Source organism: Egretta garzetta, unplaced genomic scaffold (assembly GCF_000687185.1).
Source record: "Egretta garzetta isolate BGI_Z169 unplaced genomic scaffold, ASM68718v1 scaffold193, whole genome shotgun sequence".
Classification (NCBI taxonomy): Eukaryota; Metazoa; Chordata; class Aves; order Pelecaniformes; family Ardeidae; genus Egretta; species Egretta garzetta.
In genome coordinates this window covers 58,810-66,127 of record NW_009259117.1, presented here as the reverse complement: position 1 = coordinate 66,127, position 7,318 = coordinate 58,810, and the positions used below count along the sequence as shown (strand labels likewise).

General features: G+C 40.7%; 1 long non-coding RNA gene across 1 annotated transcript; it reads left to right on the top strand.

Moving 5' to 3' along the window:
- The first annotated feature begins 1,396 nt into the window (after positions 1-1,396).
- Positions 1,397-6,384, top strand: LOC118451956. The gene is made up of 3 exons (XR_004841565.1): positions 1,397-1,619; positions 4,513-4,614; positions 6,050-6,384. It is a non-coding gene; the product is annotated as an uncharacterized LOC118451956 (long non-coding RNA).
- The last annotated feature ends 934 nt before the right edge of the window (positions 6,385-7,318 follow it).

Here is a 7,318-nt window from a genome sequence, read left to right as displayed (position 1 = left end):
CACTTCTGAAATGCCGCTTAGTCACTTAGTTCATATAAGCCTTGTCACACTCAGCAGAGCTATACATAAATATGTTTTAAATATCTAGGCACCAGCACGCTTCTCAGGTGTTTTCAGGCATCCAGCCCACACAGCCATTTAATGCCAACCTGAGAGTGGCTGATTGCTGCTTCACGCAAAACCTGGACTGACGCACTGTTTGATATAGCTATCACAAAAGTAAATCAAACTGCAGTATAAAATGCAAGGATCAAATTAAAATAGTAGCGATGGCCATACCACCAGTTCACACGAAGAGGGGACAGCTAGAATGGGCACGTAGGAGAGTGAAAATCCACTGGAAAATGTAAGTTCGGTGACAACCCCTGAGAACTGTTTACATTTATTTGAAGAATAAAATCCTGTCTGTCGCCCTCATTTGCTCTTGAGGGAGGAAACTAACACTTAAAAGATGTACATAAACAGTTTAAATGAGGTCTTCAGATTTACTTTCAAAATAAATTGCCTTACACTGGGGTCGTACTCACAAGGCTCAAGGTAGTGGTAGCAAAAAATGTAGTAGGCCTTTACCATAAAGACACAACCTTAGCCAAAAAGGAGTTAAAATTTTAAAAAGTCAGGAGAAAATTGCTCATTATACCTGCAATAGTCTGAATTATTGTGCTGTATCCGTCTTTTAGTATTACCTAGTCATCAAGGTTGAAACATCTTGTTACTGCCATCATTCTCCAAGAAGCAATTGTATTACCGAAGACATTATGAAAAAAATGGAATTCTCCTGATTAGTAGGAACAATGTAGCAGGACCAAAAAAAATGCTTTTATTCAGTATCTTGGAGGGATAGACAGGGCCACATTTCTGAAAAATTGCCTCTTTCATCTCTCAGAAAATTGAGCCTGTAATTATATTCTAGATCTTGGTAGAGACTTAGTTTTTGTATCATTGTTATGCACTTGTTCTTTACATGTATGTTAATGTGCCTTTTTTAAGTTTTTGTAATTTTTATGTATGGATGATTCATTTTAAGCGGCAGTAAAGGAATCTTGAAAATTTTCATCTTTTTTCCACACGTTTTTGCAAATCTGGTCACAGCTTTGCATAGACGTGAGTTTGTAAACGGGCATTTTCAGCCTACGTATTTACAGGACCAGTTCTAACTTAATATGAAATAACCACGGAAAGCTGCAACATCCTTCGTACTGGAGCAAAACTGTAAGGAGATATTGAAAATGAGCTGCTGTTAAGAATAACTCTGCTAAATTGCAAATACAGATGTCATGGTTGGGCAGGGCGGGTTTTGCAGGAGGCTTTGGGGAGGCGGGGGGAAGGCAGGCAGGGTGGGGAGGTGCGATTAGCCGGGGCCCTCGGCAGGGACAGGGTTATCGCCGGCGGGGACTCCTGCCAGGTCACAGGGCAGTATTTCTCTGAAGCGGACAATCTGCAGGAGTTCAGTCGTAATGAAACAGGATAAAGTGTGTTTTCGTAAACACGGAAAGGACGCAGGCTCACGCTGCGAAAACAGCTGTGAAAACTGTTGGTGTTTCGGATTCTGACTTTCTCAGCTTCAACTTTTAAGATATTTAATTCTTCACAGAATATTTAAACAGGAAACAGTGATTGTGAGTAGAAATTTAAGGTCTGAGTGGGAAGAAAAGAGTGTTTTCAAGGGCATAGAGTGTTTGGGGTTTTGCTTTTGCAAAATCTTGTAAAACCAGAGGGAATTAAGGGGAAAAAAGGAAGTAAACTTTTTTATCGGACATATTTTCCCACAGAACGCTCAGTGAAGCAGAGATGCTTGTTTCAATTTGTGCAAATCTCCAGTTTAGGGAAGTACGTGACTATCACAGGGGGAGTTTCCAAATTCAATGTCCGGATCTCTCAGACCCAGATTCTGCACAGAGAAACCAAAAGGAAAACCTCGGGCACTGCTGCAACTTCCAACATTACATCAATAACTGCGTTGCTTCACTCACCTTCTACTTACTGTAGGGTGGCTATTTTTGTCTGCAGTTGTAATGCCAGAGCATAGCGATAACTCACTATGAAAGTGCATGGGGCTTCACTGCGTAGTTTCATCTGTGCTTGGGCTGAGCGCTGAGCCTGAGCCCCACCAGCCCCTTGGCGGGGCTCCGGGTAGCAGTGTGGCACATTCGCTTCCAAAGCTCCTTTTCATGCTATGCTGATGCCTTCTTTTTTGCTTTCTTTAAAAGGCTTTCCATTTTTCATGGCTTAATTTCTGCTCAAATTTTAGAGATTGGTCAAGGGAGAAAAAAAAAATTGCCCACAGGCACCTAAACGTTTAATCCAGCTCTGTATCTACTACCAGATGACTCAGATGTTACTCATATACTCTTCTACAGATCAGAAAGCTTGTGCTCACAGATCCCTTGCAGGACTAGTACCATACTTCATGAGTTAAGAACAGCTCTCCATGCTCAGCCATGTTTGGCTTTGGCATGTTGCATATGACAAGGCCAGCTGTACTAGCAGGGGTCTGGACGTCTCATCAACCAGAAAGAGCAAGCAGCTCTCTCTGGCGTCCTCCCCCGTCCCCCAGCAGAACACATTTTTCCAAAGCCACTGATATTCTTGCAGCACAGACCTGATTTATGACTGGTGTCTTCAGGAGCTACTGCAGTGCACATGCTTAATTTGACAGTAATAGTCACAGTAGCACAAACTGATAACACAGAGGATCTTTCTGCAAATGACTTGCATTTACAGAAAAAAATTCCGTCAGTATTTCCTATTTTCAAACATTCAAATCTGTGAATATGAATGCTCCTGCATTTGTATAAAAATATTCTCAAGATGCTTACACTAAAACATTGTTGAAACATGTAGAAATATATATATAGATATATGAGAGGAATACAGAATGAGAATTAAAGAAAAGAAATACACTAAATATGCTGTCAGAGAAATACACTACATAAATACCTGTTTTTAAATTGCCTGTTCAGCCCATATAATGGCCCAATAACTAGGTTGCTCAGGCAGATGGTTCCCTCTGCTACTTCCAGTTGAAGTACACAAAGCTGAACTTCGCAATGAGATAAAAAAGTTGAGCTACTTTCAAATTTCCACACATTCAAGTACATCAAGCAATTCGCAGCCACGTTTTGTGGATTAGCTTTTGCAAGCCCTGCTAGAGGGGCCTCGTGCCCTTCGCCTTGCTGGAACTGCACGCTGAGGAGCTAATACACAGGTTAAACCTGCCCAGCCCCGTGCCATTCGCTGCAAAACACCTGGTAGCAGGGTCTCTTCAATTAACTGCGAATGTTTTTAACATCTCTAAGTTATTTGTTTGATAGAAGGCAATAAAGGAAGGTGAAAAGGGCTGTCCCTTTGACCCACAGCGTAGCGCTCTGCAGCAGCACGCAGTAGCCTCGGGTGGTTTTTATGCCCAGGATTAAGAGGGATTGGGAACGATGCAGAAGCAGCATGCTGAATCAAGGGTCGGAAATCGCTTTGCGGTGCAATTTCTCCAGTAAGATTCAAAAGCGATGATGATTTCCAAGTACAAACAAACAGCCTATATGTCCTATATTCAGATTTTGTATATTTAATCTCAATTTGTGTACAGTAAATGGTGCAGCTCAGAGCTTGTTTGGATGAGCTGACAACGCTGCGTTTCATGGCACAAAGGTTTGGCTGCAAGTGACAAAGCTATCAGAAAATTTGGGAGAAATGAATGCAAATAAGTTTGTTAAACTTTGACAGCAAATGAGAGAAAAAAGATAACTTCTTTTCAATAAGATGTTGTGTCATGCCCCTTTTCCCTTATTAGGGAAGGCAATGAAGCATTTCTGTTTATGCCAAACTTGCTCCTGAGTGTTGTGGATACAGTTAGTTTCAAATATGTATTCTTTTTAGAAACCTTTATCTCCCCACTACACATTGAACTTTGATGAAAAAAAAGATTCTCTTGTATCTATTCTCAGTCAGATGGACTTCTACCTCTGGGTTTTTTGCCTCATGTTCATTTTGGCCTTCTGAAGGATTCAGTATTATGGAAAGTGAAACATTTATTTCCCTGCAAAGTTCTCTCCTTGTAAAAGCAGCATGCCTCTTTTTTTCTTCATCCTTAATTCTCCATCCCTTTGGTCCATTTCTTCTCTGCAGTCTTCAAGCATCATAAAAGCCGCAATTCTCTTTTCCCTAGGTTTCCAATAATTATCTCTTACTTGTTTCTACAGCCTCCTTCCTATTCCCTTTAAGAAAATTGCCAAGACTCTACAAACTGCAGAATGAATAATAATGAAGTTTCTTATTGAACACTTAGCTGTAAGCACACTCAAGAATTATCTAAGTTTGATTGTGAATGAAAATCTACACTTAACCTTGCCTCAGATATATATCTAGGTGCATTAAGAATATCAGCAATATCTGTGGCAGACAGAAATGTCTCCAAATTTTCTGCAATAAGCGAGAAAAACTGTTCTTGATTTGCTCTTCAGCAGTCTGAAGAATACGTCTTATCATAGAATAAAAGTATTTTTTTTCTCTTAGCTGAAGGACAGAGCTGCATAGTTCATCATTGACAAGCTAATGCATTTATGGTCCGAATAGCTCTCCTCACCCCCAGACTTCAGGCTTACAGTGGAATCCAAGGTATGTAATGGTGATATGAACACGATATACTTTACTGTAACCTGTGCTTCAGGCAGCTGTTAATGCCAGTCTAGCTTTCTGTAGTCTGCAGCCAAAGGAAAGTTGTCTGCAGCATATGTATAGCCTCACTCCCCAGCATACTTACTGTGAAGGCGATGGCACGCTGAAGTAGATGCCACAGAACCAAAGAGCCATTTGTTAAAACTCAAGCCTCAGATGTTAATGTATATTTGGGATCATTTCTCTGCCTAAGAAAGAAGTTAATTTCCTCCCTTCTAAATTACTTTTGCGGCAGCGTCTAAAGTCTTGCACAAAGATCCAGAGACACATTGTACTAAACTTGACGGAAACAGTGGGAAAGATGGTCCGGCTCCAACGAGATAAAAGTCAAAGGTAGCAAAAGGTCAAAACACATAAAGGGGAAACCAAGAAGTGCAGTGGGAAGGGAAGCAGAGAGATACACCGACCTTCCCACAACTGCTGAGCAGATCAAGAACAGAGGGATTTCAGCTCAGTCTGTGGGCTCCTAGTCTAATCTTCTATTGTATGCTGCTGCTTCTGACAATCTTGGTCAGGAGAGAGATGCCTTACTATTTCAATATTGCCACAAATAATCTCTTTTTAAGTTGCTCTTGTTATGCAGACCCTTAAATTTTCAGACCCAGTTTATGCAAGTCATATGATGCTTTGTTAACCGGGACATCATTGTGTTTTTCACCGAGTGTCAAAGCTTTCAGTGGCAGGCAGGTCAATAATATCCTACTCCCTGCTTAATTTATACTTATGCACACAATGTAGATCCAAAAACGTGCACAGTGAGTTCCACTGCAGCATCTCAGTTAGTGGTTCTGGTCCTGAACAGTCAGGAAAAGGAATTAATCAATCTTACTGCTTTTCCTTGGACTCTTGCTCTCATTGATCTACAGAAAAGAACATGAGTAATTTTTACATTCAGACCTTCAAAAAGCTGGGTAGCATGGAGGGTTGGCTTGGTTTTATTTACATGCAGTGCTCCTCTTAAGACATCCTGACAGGATGTTTACTTTTGTGCAGCAGTATGATATGGTTGACTCGTGTGCTTTTTTCTTCTTCTATAATCTTCTAATATTTTCCTACTGAACTGCTGCTAATAAGCGGTTTTTTCTAATTTTCTAATTATTGTTAATTTATTAACATTAAATGATGTTTATCAGCACCTAAATGTACCTCAACTATGAAAATGCCAACTGAAGTGTTATCAAAGGCTTCGTTAACCTCATCATATATACTTACAGCTTCTCCCTATACTCTTAGCTATGTGCATACATTAGTGAAAGCAATGGCAACACGCATTGATTGTACTGTGGGTTAGAATTTAATTATTACAGTTCATAGAACAAAGACATAATTAAGTTCCTGCAATATACAACTTTACCTTCTTCTCAATGTTTTCTAGAAAACCAGTTCTCCACAAAGTGACTCTGTTCTCAATCACACTGCCAAAATATGAAACTGCGTTCATAATTCAGATGCCGTACACCAAGTACATCTCCAGCATGGAGGTCTCAAGATCTTTTTGGAGTGCAAGGGCATCACCTGTGCTTACAAAGAGGTGGAGCTCAGGTACGGACCCAGCTATCACCCACATCTGAATTTCTCATCTGCAGAGCCAGCTATCGGGTACCAGCCTGAATTTGCAAGTGCACAGTGACAGGCAGGCTTTGTGGGCGAGGGAAGATAAGAAGTAGGTGCAAAGTTTGCAGCAGATCAATGTGGACAGCACGGACATGCTATTTATCTCCCCAGAGCTCCTTGGAAAGGGCTCAAGAGACCTTCAAGGGCATTTCCTCTTAAAAGAGAGAAAGCGGGCACCTCCATAGTTGAACTCCTTAGTGATCTATAAAGGATTAAGCGTTAGAGGGAAACAAGAGCAGCCAAAGGTCTGTAATTGATTTTTGGCAGAGAGGAGCACTCAAAAAACCCCACAGATTTGGTAGTAGCAGGCAAAACTGACTTTTTGGATCTAGTGCTGCACGGAAGCATGAAAAGGGTGTAGACAGGAAAAGATGACAGCAAGACCACAGGGCAGAAACAGAGAGTAGGAGCTGCCTGCATGTTAAGAGGAGAGGGAAAAGAAGGCAAAAAAATATATTAATGTCAATTTTCTTTCCATAAAAGCCCAGTTTTCTACTCAATTTTTTTTTCATTTTACCTTAGCCTTTGACGTCAGTGAACGGTGTCTATTCATTCTAGCAATAAATCTATCCCACACTTTCCAGATCCCACTATTTAACAAGATTCTGGAACTTTGTAATTCGATTATTTGCACATTCCTAATGAAGTACTTGTCTGTGTGACATTCTGACCACTACACCTGTCAAAAAATACACCTTGGAGTAAGTGTAACAGCAGGTTTTGCTTGCCTGAGCTTTTTTAAAATTGAAATATAATTCCAAAAGAGGAGCTAACCTGCGTGTGTAGAATCATGAGACTACTTTAGCATCCTGCAAACATGCTTGGAGAGACCAAAATTAAACATTTAAGCATGCTGATTAAGGCATTGATTCTGCAAATACTTACAGTCAGGCTTAATCCCTTTGAAATTGGGGGGACTATTCACCGTCAGGAAAGCTGTGCCTGTGAGTAAATATTTGCCCCCCTCAGCCCTTGAAAGCAATTGCAGGCAATATTTTTCTTCTAGATGGGCAGTGCTCACTCATTGTCA